This window comes from Nannospalax galili, unplaced genomic scaffold, assembly GCF_000622305.1.
Source record: "Nannospalax galili isolate Female #2095 unplaced genomic scaffold, S.galili_v1.0 scaffold101, whole genome shotgun sequence".
Taxonomy (NCBI): domain Eukaryota; kingdom Metazoa; phylum Chordata; class Mammalia; order Rodentia; family Spalacidae; genus Nannospalax; species Nannospalax galili.
This window is the reverse complement of record NW_008345700.1, coordinates 1,417,109-1,429,845: the sequence shown is the minus strand read 5'-3', so window position 1 is coordinate 1,429,845 and position 12,737 is coordinate 1,417,109. Positions and strand designations below refer to the sequence as shown.

Here is a 12,737-nt window from a genome sequence, read left to right as displayed (position 1 = left end):
CCATGTGGGCCCCTCTGTGTTCCTAGTCTTTCACTGAGCAGTGTTTCCAGGGTCATCCATGCTGTGGTAAAAGCAGCACTTGGTCCCCATGTGCAGCTGAATGATTGGCATGGTGCAGAGAGGCCATGCTGTGTCTCTCTCATGGATGCATACGGTGCTTCTGGGATGCCGTGGCTAGGGCCGCTGTGAACACTCATTTCCAGTTTTCTGTGGATGTTTTCAGTGTTTGGGGCCTCAGAGAGTGGTATAGGAAGGTCACAGGCAACTGTAAGTGTAACTTGTTGAAGAACTGTCAAACTGCTTTCCACAGTGGCTGCAGTTACACACATCCTACCAGTGGTATGTATGTGAGGGGTCCGTCCAGTTTCTCCATATCGTTGACACTTGCTATTGTCCAAGAATTTTTAGCAGTTTTATTTTGACCTTAGCGCGTAACCCACTGATATAAAGTCAACCAACTGCTTTAATCATTTGAAGTGGGAAATGTACACTGTAATTTCAGTCCTTGGCAAGCTGAGGCAGGAGAGAGGCAAGATGTCAGCCTGAGCTACAGATGAGACCTCATCTCAATACAGAAACCAACCAAACAACAAAATAAACAAAGTTACTTGAATTTGCTCCATTCTTTGAAACTATACAGTCAGTTTTACTCACAGCAAGTTATCTTGTTTAACTCTGCATTAGATACATAGAAGATGCCCTCCAGATTTAACTCAGTTTTACAATTACATTCAATATTATAATTTGCATATTATAATATTAGAGTTTGCATTCTTTCTAGACAAATCTAAAAACTCAGAAGTATGGACAGAAGTCTGTCTGAAGGGACTTTGCTCTCTCTATAGTTTATTCCTCATTTCTTAGAAATGTGACTGAAGGCCCAGAGGTGGATGTTCCAGGAGGCCCAAGGCAGATGGCCTTGAGCCCCTTTTCCCCACCTTGCCTCCTGATTGCTAGCCCACGACCTCAGCAGAGCACTTTGGAGATGCCTTCACCTTTCCTTTACAGAGAAGTAGAGCCCAGGCCACTGTGCGTTCAGTCAGGCCCCGGTGCCGGCCTCGGGCTGTTCTGTGCTGCAGATGGTGCTGCTGTGGATGACCTGTGAAGGTGTCGCTCCTGTTTCCATAAGGCCTTTCTCAGAGGCAGCCCCAGCCTTGTAGCATGTTGATGGAATGAATTCATTTCCCAAAGGCTTTCTCCTGCGAGACCTTGGTGAGTGCATTATTTTTCTACAAGATGACGTACTCCTGAAAATTCTTTGTCGGGAGAGATGATTTTTATTTTTTATTTTGACCTACCCTGTTTGCTGTTTGTCCAGGTGATAGCCAGAGAACACCAACCCCGTATGGAAGCTTCTCCACCCTGGGAAGGGCCTTTCACAACAGGCCTCCGCTTTCTAGGCCCTGTCCAGCTCAGCACGCACTCAAAGCTCAGTTGAGAAAAGGAGAGAAATTTCACCTCGTGGCTCAAAAGGCCTCCCATCTTCCAGGAAGCCTTTCTAGAAGATGCAGAGGGTCTGAAGAGGAGGCACTCAGCCAGGTGGTCAGGAGCCTGAGCGTTGCAGAACCTTGGACAGTGGTGTGTGGTCCCAACACTGCTTGAGAGCTGAAAGAGGCCAGCTCACAGCCAGCTGTCACTCCTGCCCCAGCACTGGCAGAGTCTGAACAGGAGCACCTGTTCCTGTGTGTCATGAGCACACTCCTTGGGGACAAGCCAGGTCCTCGAACTCACCCAGGAACCAATGGATATGGTCGGTCCTCGGGCCTGCAGGTGATTCAGCAGTGTGTTTCCAAACAGACACTAGAGGCCAACCCCAGTCGGGCAGAGTATTTGCTGAAATGTGGAGTGGGACATCACGAGTCCTGACTGGTGTGATAGCATTCCCATGAAGCTTTCTGTTGCAGCCTTATGCACAGGGAATTCTGAACTGGGAGACACACTGAGAGACTGGTGCTTGCCTCACCTCAATGTCCCTGAAAGGGACCAATCACCTCCTCCCTCCTCAAGTAGCAGGATCCATTCTACTGTTGCCCTGGTTTGAGCATGGGACTCACCTATCATCTGGCAGGTGCCTCTCTGGCTCCTGTGATGTGTGGTGTGGAGGGTGGGATGGTCAACAGGCAGGCCTGTACTCACAGGCCTTGGTCCCATGGAAATCCCACCTTTCCCTGCTACAAATGAAGGGAAGAAAAGTAAAATATGTGCTGGCAAGGCCAGAGTATATGTTGCTGGTCAGGTGGAAGATGACCTTCCGGGGAGGCCAGGGCTGCTTCTGCCAGGAAACAAGCACAGCCTGGAGGCAGTTGGGCCTGAGGCTGAGAATGAGGCCTCACGGGGAAGCCCCTCCCCAGGGGGTCTTTTAGCCCTGGCGGTTTCCACCAGCACCATTACGCAGGGTGGGGGGACCTTGTCCTTGGTCAGTACTGATGCAGTGACCCTGCTGAGTGAATGTTCTGGAACCTGTGTCCATTAGCTCTTTGATTTCCATTGGGTGCTCTCCTTTTTCAGCAGTCACAGATGAAGTTGTGTGTGTTTTTTTTAAGTTGGCGTTTTTAGAAAGCTTGTTTTCTCCCACTTACCCCCATTGTCCCAAGTCAGACACTCTTTGGTTTTGATGCCAGCTCCACTGGTTCCTTGTCAGAGGACGAAACAGCTCGAGCCTGTCTTCCCTAGATGTCTAGATGTGCAGAAGCGTCTGCTGTAAACATGACATGGATTCCTGTCCGTTGTAGAAACTTTAGAAAACATTAAAAATTTCCCACATCTTATGAATTGTTTGAATTGTTTTTACATTAATAGTGATGTTATGATCATTTCTCCACAAAGTTCTTTAAAAACATAAATTTGGGGGTCTGGAGAGATAGCTTAGTGGTTAAGAGCACTGGCTGCTCTTGCAGATGACCTGATTGATTCCCAGCATCCACATGGTGGCTAACAATCACCCATACCTCCAGTTCCAGGGGATCTGATACCCCTTCTGATCCCTGCAGGCATTGTGTGACATGGGTGTGCTAGGCAATACACTCATACACATAAAATGAAAATAATGAATAAAATACATTATAAACATAACTTTGAAGATGGGCATGGTGGCACAAGCCTTTAATACCAGCACTTGAGAGGTGGAGGCAGAAGCAGGCAGATCTCTGTGAGTTCAAGGCCAGCCTAGTCTAACATAGTGAGTCCCAGGCTAGCTGGAGCTACAGGGAGACCCTGTCCACTCCCCCCCCCCCAAAAAAAAACTACCCACCAAAATAACAAAAAAACTATAACTTTGAATGCTACTGTATCACAGGATATATCAAAATTTATTTCATATTTTCCATTTCTGTATTAAATTATCCTTATGCAGTTCCCTTTGGTTTGTTCCTTAGAGTCAAGCCCAGGGTCTAGAGTCAGCACTGGGAAGGTCACAGTCTTCTCAGGAAAGCACTCACACATACACAACACATTCCACAGAGTGCCCAACCTCACCAGGACACCCACTGCTTCCTAACCTGGAGGGAGAGCGTGGCACACTGGTGGCTGCGTGCTCTCCTTTGGTACCTGTGCATTTCCTGGCCTGCACTTGCCTTGGCCTTTGCCTCCTTCCGGTTGGTTTTCTTTTTTTCCTCACTGTTCCACAGCATCCTTCTCTCTGGTTGTGGCGACACCTTCTTCTGAAGTTGCTGCTGTTTCATCCTGTATGTTGATGCTGCTGGGTTTACAGATGTGTTTGCTTCTATTGTGCATAGCTGAGTTTATGGAATTTCTGGAGACGCCTGTATTCTCTTGTCTCCCTTTCCCCTGGTCCACTGCACATACCGTATGCTTCTCTGCTCCTCACCTCCTGGTTGCCATGGTTTTCTTTTCCCCCCATCAGCCCTGCAACCAGGGTAGAAAGAGTGGCATCATGGGCTTCTATAGAAGGCAGTGGGCCTTCAGGACACCCCCCCAACCTAGCACTGTTGGTATTCAAAGTCTGATTGCAGACATTCTCACTTCCTTGATCCTCTCCCCAGTTCTTGCCTTGGTGCTTTCTGCTCCGATGTGTTCTGGTAATGGTCCAGACCCAACTTTGCAGGACGTAGACAAGAAGGGTCCCTTAGACAGAGTCCACATCCTTACATAGGCACCTATAGGTATGGGGAGGGTGCCATGCTGGGGGAGGTGCCTAGAGAAGGGGGCTCTGCAGAGTCCTGGCCCATAGTTCTGCACCTTGTGGTCCAGCCATCAGTCCTTAGTCCCTGTGGTCCTCTGAAGGGATGCAAGCTGGCCCTGGCTCTCTGCAAGGTATGTATCAGGTGCTCTGTCCATGTGAACCAAGACCATTCCCAGCGGCTTCCTGTTCCCTCCAGTCTTAGCTCTACCGCCACCCCTGCCGCCTTGCATCTGGAACTCAAGGGATGAAGGCAGGACTCAAGTGGAGCAGTAGGGTCAGACCTGCCCCTCCTCTGGAGCCAGGCTGAGGAAGGGGGGTCCCTTTGTTTACGTTGCAGAGTGAGCAGGGCAGTCCTTAGTTGAGCTTGATTCTTCACAGGCTTCTTCTGGAAAGCTTTTAGAAGTAGCAAAATCTCAGAGTGCAGCAGCAAGGGTGGAAACAAAAGGAATTGCTTGTGGTAGTGGCATGCATTTTCATGTATGTGTTTGCATGATAGACATACATGTATGTGTGCATTACATATGTAAATACATGACTGTGTTTCCTTATTTCCTTAGTGTGTACACATACTACGTCTTTAACTAAAATAGTGATGTCAAGGTTAGGGTTCTATACCATAATAATGGGACCTTTTGGGGAGCTGGGCTGAGCACCATCCTGTGCCTGTGTCTCTGAGCCTAGAGTCGTGGCCGGGCAGGGATGGGCCTTTAGGAAGCTTTTCCTTGATTCCCATGACTCTCGGTTGAGAGGAGCTTTGCCTGGCTTTAGTAGGGAGTGGGGAGCAGGGTGAGCATCCCCAAGGCAATATTTGTCATGGCCCCTAGCTTGCAGAGAGAGAGGGAGGCGAGGCCAACATGGAGGAGCTGACTTTGGGCAAGTTGGTGAGCCTCGGTCATCTGTAGCTGCTTTGGGTCTCAGGGGACAAGTTGTGACCCTGCTCAGCTCTTCTGAACCCCCGCTTTGGGCCCCAGCTTTGGGAGCTGTCTCCTGAGGGTGTGAGCAGTGTTGTGGCCTGATGCATAGATGAAACTGGACAGGGCAGAGGGGCTCAGGGCCTTGTGGGCAGACAGTACCTATAGACTCCATGGAGGGGTGGCCATGACAACTTAGAGGGAATCTTAAGCTCAGGCACCATTGCATCCAATCCTCTGGGGGTGGTGCGCAGACTCCAGCTTATATACCATCTGGACACAATGTGCCTGGCAGGTGCCAGGCCTCTCTTACTCCTGGGATGAGGTATTGGAAGACCAGCAAGAGTGGCATTTCCATCCCAGCTAATCCTGCACATGAGTCCTTTGGGGCACAGCTGCTGGCCTATGGTGGGGACAGGTGGCACCAACAGAGCGCAGGCTGCACCTGCTCCCAGAGACCATACCACCTGCTGTTGTCATACAAGATGGCTTCAGTGAGGATGGGGTTCCTCAGGCCTGCCACATAGCTGTTTGCTTCTGTCCTTCCTCTGGTTATCTGGTGGCCAACTACTAGCTACCAGTGCCTACATGTCACTCTCCAGTATGGCTTACTCTTGCTTGCTCTGTGCTTTCTGGACTGTCACAGTCAGATCTGGAGATGTTTCTGGGATCTTGGTCCCTGGTGCAGCCTGCAGGAAGTCTAGGGTCAGCCATCTTGCCATATGGGTGACGTGCCCACAGAGTAACATGGGTAGACCCTTGGCCGCGCCACACTGGGAGTTTCGTGTTCTTGTCCTACCTAGCCCTTCAGAGGACTCACCTATTTGGCAATGACAGGTGGTGGCAGCTGTGACCCTAAGGACTGACTGTGTGCCCCTAACCCTCCCCTTTCCACAGTTAGCACCCTCTTGGGGAGCTACGCCTCAGCTGTACATTGCAGCCCCAGGACCCCACATCAGTAGGACTGAGAACCACACGCCCACCCTTCCACAGTGCGTGCTCAGGTGGCTCCTCCCTCCCTGGCAGGTGGCATCATTTCCACATCCTACAGATTAAATAAACGGAAGCCCTGGCAGAGGTGGCGATGCCTGAGGTCCTGCAGCTCATACTGTGTGACTTCCTGACAGTACTCTGCCTCACTTTGGGGCCCCGCCAGTGTGGGTTTCAGTGAGATTCTGATCACAGGCTATTCCTTCTGTGTCTCCCGACAGCCTGTCTCAGTCAGGATGCTCTGTACTTGGGCCAAACTTGGCCTCAGCAGGGCAGGAATGTTTGGCCTTGGGCAGTAGTGGGTGGGAGACTGTGAAAACATAAAGGATGGCCCATCTCAAGACCTGCAAAGTCATTGCTGCTTAGCTCATTTCACACTTGCAAGCCTGGTGCCTGTGTGCTTTGTTCAGGACTGAGTATTTACTGCCTCACGATGACGCCCCCCCCCCCCAAAAAAACCCTTTAGAGTACCCTCTGACTTATTTTTTTTTCCCTCTTTTTGAGACAGGGTCTCCCTGTAGCCCCAGCTGGCCTGGAACTCACTATGTAGACCAGGCTGGCCTTGAACTTACAGAGATCTGCCTGCCTCTGCCTCCCAAGTGCTGGGATTAAAGGCGTGCACCATCATGCCTGCCAGGGAGAAGGAGGAGTGGGCTGCAGGATCCCATATCATGTGCTATGTGCAAAGTTGGTGTCTTGTTAAAAATTTTTGTGTTGGAGCTGGGTGTGGTGGCACACGCCTTTAATCCCAGCACTTGGGAGGCAGAGGCAGGTGGATCTCTGTGAGCTCAAGGCCAGCCTGGTCTACACAGTGAGTTCCAGGACAGCTGGGGCTACAGGGAGTCCATCTAAAAAAGACCAAAAAAAAAAAAATTCTTGTGTTGGGGCTGGAGAGATGGCTCAGCTGTTAAAGGCACTGGCTGCTCTTGCAGAGAACCTGGGTTTGGTTCCCAGCACACACATGGTAGCTAACAACCATCTGTAACTCCAGCTCCAGGGAATGCCCTCTTCTGACCTCTGGAGGCATTGCATGACATGGGTGCACTTACACACGTGCAAACAATACTCTCATAAAAATCTTGTGTTACTTTGGGGCTGGAGAGATGGCTCAACAGTTAAGAGCACTGACTGCTCTTGCAGAGGACCCATGTTCAATTCCCAGCACCCAAATGGTGGCTACAAACCATCCTTAACTCCAGTTCCCGGGGAACCCGAAGCCCTCTTCTGACCTCCGTGGCATTGCACGACACAGGTGCGCTCACATACATGCAGGCAATACACTCATACACATAAAATAAAAATAATAAATAAAATATTTTTTAAAATCTTGTGTTATTTTGCCTTTGGGTTCCCAGCTGCAATGCTTTTACATTCTCTAGTCCTATGGGATCATGTGATGGTTCTGGGGCATCTATATGGAGCACTGACCACAGGCCAAGTGCAGTTCTCTGTCAACATGTCATATCTAGAGCTTGCAGGGTAAAGAGTCATTATTCCCATTTTATAAGGAAGTTGAAGGTGGGAGGCATGAGTGAATTGCTCAAGTTCACCAAACTGATCAATGGTGGAGCAAGGGCTTGAATCCAGGACCATCTGACCACAGTATCATCATTACATGGTACCACATGTCCTGTAGCACACAGGGATGTGAATGAGAGCCCCAACGTGTGTTTGTGTGTGTTATATAGAGACCTTGGCTATTTATTCCCGTGGTTCTGGGAGCCTGCAAGTGCACTCTGCCATTTGCAGAAGCTATTTTTGTCTGTCTGACACTAGTCCTCATGCCCACATATGCCATTCTATCTGCAGACATCCCCCGGGAGCTCCCTTCTTCTAGGTGCTTGTTTCTGACCAGCCTGACTCTCTTAGGCCACAGAGGTTGACCAGTGATAACCCTGTTGTAAGCTGGCCTGAGTCCTTTTCAGGGCCTCGCTGAGGGACTGGTAGGGGCTCTGGTGGTGTGGAGCTGGAGCACTGCTCCTGGTGATCCACTTCCTATGAGTTGCTGAGTGCTGAGGAAGTCACTAGCTGCCTTCCTGGAGACTAGCAGGGGATGAAATTGGTGAGAACCCTGGAAAACCAGCAAGCAGCAAGTGCACTTAAGGCTCTATCTGATGAGTTAGTGTTGCACAGTGGTATTCTGTGTAACTTGAAACACAGTGAGAATTCACTCCTAAACGAATGTATTTAAAATTATTGCATGATAAGGTTCATTTTTGAAGTAACTCACAGGTGCTAGGCAAATAGGTCACATTTTATACACACAGTTGGTGGCTCTCAAATGACAGGGTCTAGAAATGGATCTGAAAGCCACAAGAGCCTTAGGTCTGGAGGCTGGTGAGGTCAGGGTGGCCTAGGTTACACTGTGTGGCTTAAGGTTGGAACTATATCCTCAGTGATCTAAAGAAGGCCTAGGTGGGAGGGACGGCCCACGAGGAGGCATCTGCCACACACACACTCCTGATGGCCCCATTCAGAGAGGAACACGCAGTCTCTGTGCATCAGGTAACTGCTCCCTGGGGAGTGACAGCAATGCCTGGGCTGGCTAGGGTGCCTCACACCCACACATGTTTGCACCCAAACGTGCTCTCTAGCTCCCTCATACACAAATACATACTCACATATACACACATACCAAACACTGGTGTTCTCACGTGTGTACACAGTCCACTGCCACACTAATACAAATACATCCACATGGATCTGCACATAACACCCTCTCACACTTCATCTGCAACAGCCATGCACATGTACACACACATGGGAATTTCATGGTGGGGGTCCCTAGCTACCTGCCTGGGATGTTGGGGTGGAATGAAACTCTACCCACCACAGCCTAGGTACCCTGGGGGGCTTTGCAGAGGCAGCGTGGAATCTCAGCATCTGCAGTGAAAGTGACCATGTCACCAAAGTCTTAGGACACTCTCAGGACTTTCTGCTTCCCTGTGCTCCACACAGAAGTACAAAGCATGGCCACCTCGTTGCTGTTCAGCATCAATTTGTGGAATGAGTGTAGCAGCAAACATTCTTCGCAGAGCACTTTCGTAGATGTATAAACACTGATTACGAGCTCCGACTCCCTGAAATGACGTAAGCTGTAATTATGTTAGGTATGAGTGCTTCAGACACTTTAAAATGCTGTGTTGATGTGGACTGCTTCTGCTTGCTGCGTGGATGCCCCTTCCCTGCTTCATACTCACTGAGTCTTAACACCCCGGCGGTGTCTGTGCTGTGACAGGGCCTCATAGACTAGATCTTCCTTGTCTGGTCATTAGGCCATTTTACCATCATTCTGTGGATGTGCAGGCTTGTCTCTGGGCCAAGCAACCAATGCAGGTGGTCCCGCAGGTGTGATGGTCTCAGGATGGAATCACAGAGTCCACATTTATATTAGTGTCAGAACTTGTATAATAATACACCTGCCAACATGGAGGTCTAAACCTGCAGATATCTACTCTCTTCCTGTTCTGGAAGCCAGGGGTCTGAGGTTGCAGTGCCAGCAGGGGGCATTCCAGCTGAAGGCTCTGGGCCTTCCTGCCTCCTCCAGTTCCTGAGGATCCTGACATTCCCTTGGCTTGTGGACATGTCCCTGTGACCTCTACCCATCTCTTTCAGTGTCTCCTGTACTGTTGATCATTAGGGCACTTACTAATTTAGGACCCACCAGATAATCCAAACTGGTCTCACCATGAGATTTTTCCCCTGAAAAATATCCACAAAGGACCTTTTTCCATCAAGCTCACAGCCCCAGCTTCAGGGTGTGATGCTGCTGTCACAACCCACCATGTTATCTAAGTGCTTCTGACCACCCTTCTCTCCCCCTCCTCCCCAGAGGAGTCCCCATCAGGTCTGTCCTCATGTCATCATCAGAGAGGACAGCAGGAAGAGCACCAGGCCCAAGTGAGGAAGCTGCCACAGCCCCCACAAGCTTCTCTTTTGCCCTAAACCCTATAGCATCTAATCACTGCAAAAAGTGCTTATCCCCCCAGGGAGGTAGAGAGCCTGCTTGTCTAAGGACTCCTCTGTCTGTTCTGCAGACATGTTGGAAGGCTTGTGTGTGCTGAGGAGTATTGGTGAAGGCCTAGAGCAGACAGAGTACCCTTTGTTGAAGGCTTTATATTCTCGCTGAATACACTGTCAGGGAGATAAGTCCCCAAGAGGTAGTCAGAGAAGAGAACTTGGTGTGGGATGGCATCTGTTTGTGACCTGGCCAGGGAAGGACATTGAAACAGATCCTAAAGGAACTGGAAGCTCCTAGGGGTGTCCAGTAAAAGACTGTGCTGGGCTCAGTGACATCCGTGCAAAGTTCTGTGGCCACATCTTGCTTGGCTTGCCTGTGACAGCACAGAACAAGGCTGAGAGGCATGAATGAGGGAGGCATGGCAGGAGAGAGGTTGAAGGAACAGGGCATGAGGGACTTACAAGGAGAGGACTTCTGACTTTTGTGTTTGAAAGTGTTCTGCCCTGAATCTGGGGGGGTCTTGGGAGGAGCTACCTGTATTTGGTCTTGGCACATTCTGGGCACTAGGCTCCTCTGAGGTAGCACCCCTGGGCCCTTCTTCCTGACAAATCTGCTCTGAGGTACCCTAGGCCCACTGGGTGGTACAGGTGCATAGACCTGGCCTCTGAACAGCTTCATCCTGTGTCCAGTCTAGGGATCAGAGGTGGAGTCCAAGTCTTGGCTAAGGTGCCAAACATGCTCACAGCCTGGCCACTCTTGGAAGCCAGTGCTCAGCTGTCCTCCAACCATGACCACCTGCTGTCCAGGGCAGTGCTGGGAAGGGACAACTCTTGGTTCCTGCAGAGAAGTGCTGCTGCCTCCCTCTCCCCTGTGCCTGTCAGATGGTGGTTTGCGGGGGCAATATTCCTAGCACCTGGAGTTCTTGTCATTTCTGTCACTTTCCTGGGCCGGAGATACCAGCTGGCTTAGAGAGGCTGGACCAAAGCATGATGCACCTCGGCCCTTTGTCTTTCTTGGAGTCTGTCCCTGTTTTTTGTTTTTTGGTTTTTTTTTCTGCCTGAGTCTCCACTGGGGTCAGTAGTTGCTATCACCCAGTTCAGAAGCCTTGGCCATCCCTGGTCACTCTGCCTACAGTATGAACCCTCAGGGAGGTCTGTGGCTGCTCGCAGTGGGCATCAGCTATTGTCCTTGTTGCTGTGACAAAATACCGGACAAAAGCAGCTTGAGGGAGGAAGGGTTTATTTTGGTCACTTTGAGGGTCCAGTCCATCATGATGGGGAAGGCGTGGTGGCAGGAGCATGGGCACTGGTCAGATTGCATCTGCAGTCAGGAAACAGAGAGAAACAAATGCTGCTTGGTCCTTTTTATTCACGGGATAGTGCCACTGACATTCAGGGCATGTCTTCCCATCTCAATTACCCAACCTTGAAACTCTGTCAGACACACCTGGAAGTTTGTCTCCTGGGTCATTATAAATCCTATCAAACTGATAACAATAATCATTGCACAGTGTAAGTCCCGAGGAGGTCCTCTAGTGTCTTCTGTGTGAGACCCTGTGAGGTCCTCAGTGCCTCACCTTGTGAGCCCCTGTGGAGGTCTTGTGCCAGCCATAAGCCAGCAGTTAATGTAGCTATGACACCAGCCCTTGTCTCCCAGCCCCACCCACAGGGCCCTGAGAGGACAGCTGTCACTATGCAGTGTGGTGTGGTGACCCCGCCCTGGCTGAGACTCCACTTCCCTGCCCTGTCCTCTTAGAGCCTTCCAGAGGCCTCAAGCTGATAGAGGGTCAGGCAAAGTTGCTCAGATGGCCACACTTCCTCCTGTACCTTCAAAGGCCCAGGAGCCCCTGGAAAGGGACTGTGCACAGGGTATCCTAGACAGACCACATAGCCCAGGTCAGCCTTCTCTGCACCAAAGTGCTTTAATTTTGCTCTCAGTTCTTTCCCAGACTCTTAATAGTCACCTCATTCCTCCATCATGACTGCCAATTGTATCAGCAAGCTACACTGTGTAACAAATCCACACACCAAGTATGGGGCGCGCGGGGATCTCGTGGCACCGGTCCCCTGTGCGCACCCTGGAGATGCGGCAGGTCTGGTCGCACACCGCGTCGCTGTCTGCCGCTGGGGTGCTGAAGGTCTCGCGCTAGCGTGGCGCAAGTCCCCTGTGCACACCTGGAAGGCGGCGGGTCCCGCGGTGTCTGCTTCCCGTTCACTGCCGCTTCCCCGTGTCTCTGCTGCTGGGGCTTGCCCGGCCGGGTTTTGCCCTAATTTCACCCATGCACTTCCTCAAGATGCGAAATCCACCGGCCGCTGGATCACGCGGGAAGGAGCGGGGCGGCTAAAGCTAGATGTCCCTGAGTCGGCTTACGAAGAAACAGCTTTCTCCGGGGAGACTGGATCGCAGGCAATAAGACACGGGATTCAGCTTAGTCCGTGTTACAGCTCTTTATTAAGTGACTCTGCTTGGCTCCAAGTCTCAGTGTCCCAGCTCCAGCTCCTAGTGATCCAACTCCGATTAATTAGGGGAAACCAGGATATTTTATACCGTGGGGGTAGTGGTAAAAGCTTTAGCTGATAGGTACTTTGTGGGATACCCTATTTACATATGGAAGTGGGCTCCTGCCAGGCTTCTAGACTGCCAGAAAAATCACACAGGAAAACCTGGCATTTCCAGAGCTGGAGGTCATGTTTCTGTGGCGGCTACTTCAAAAGACGAGTCAGGAAGATACCGC

General features: G+C 50.7%; 1 protein-coding gene across 4 annotated transcripts in view; it reads left to right on the top strand.

Annotated features, from left to right (window-relative positions):
* Positions 1–12,737, top strand: part of Zfyve28 (zinc finger FYVE-type containing 28) — a 128,357-nt gene that overhangs the window by 92,815 nt on the left and 22,805 nt on the right. The window contains exons 9-10 of one of the 4 annotated variants that reach the window (XR_607568.2): positions 1,009–1,212; positions 1,319–2,756. The exons of the other annotated variants lie outside the window; for them this stretch is intronic. The gene's annotated coding sequence lies outside the window, so the exon portion shown is untranslated. Of the gene's footprint in view, positions 1–1,008; positions 1,213–1,318; positions 2,757–12,737 lie in introns of those variants that run through there. 4 annotated transcript variants of the gene reach the window in all.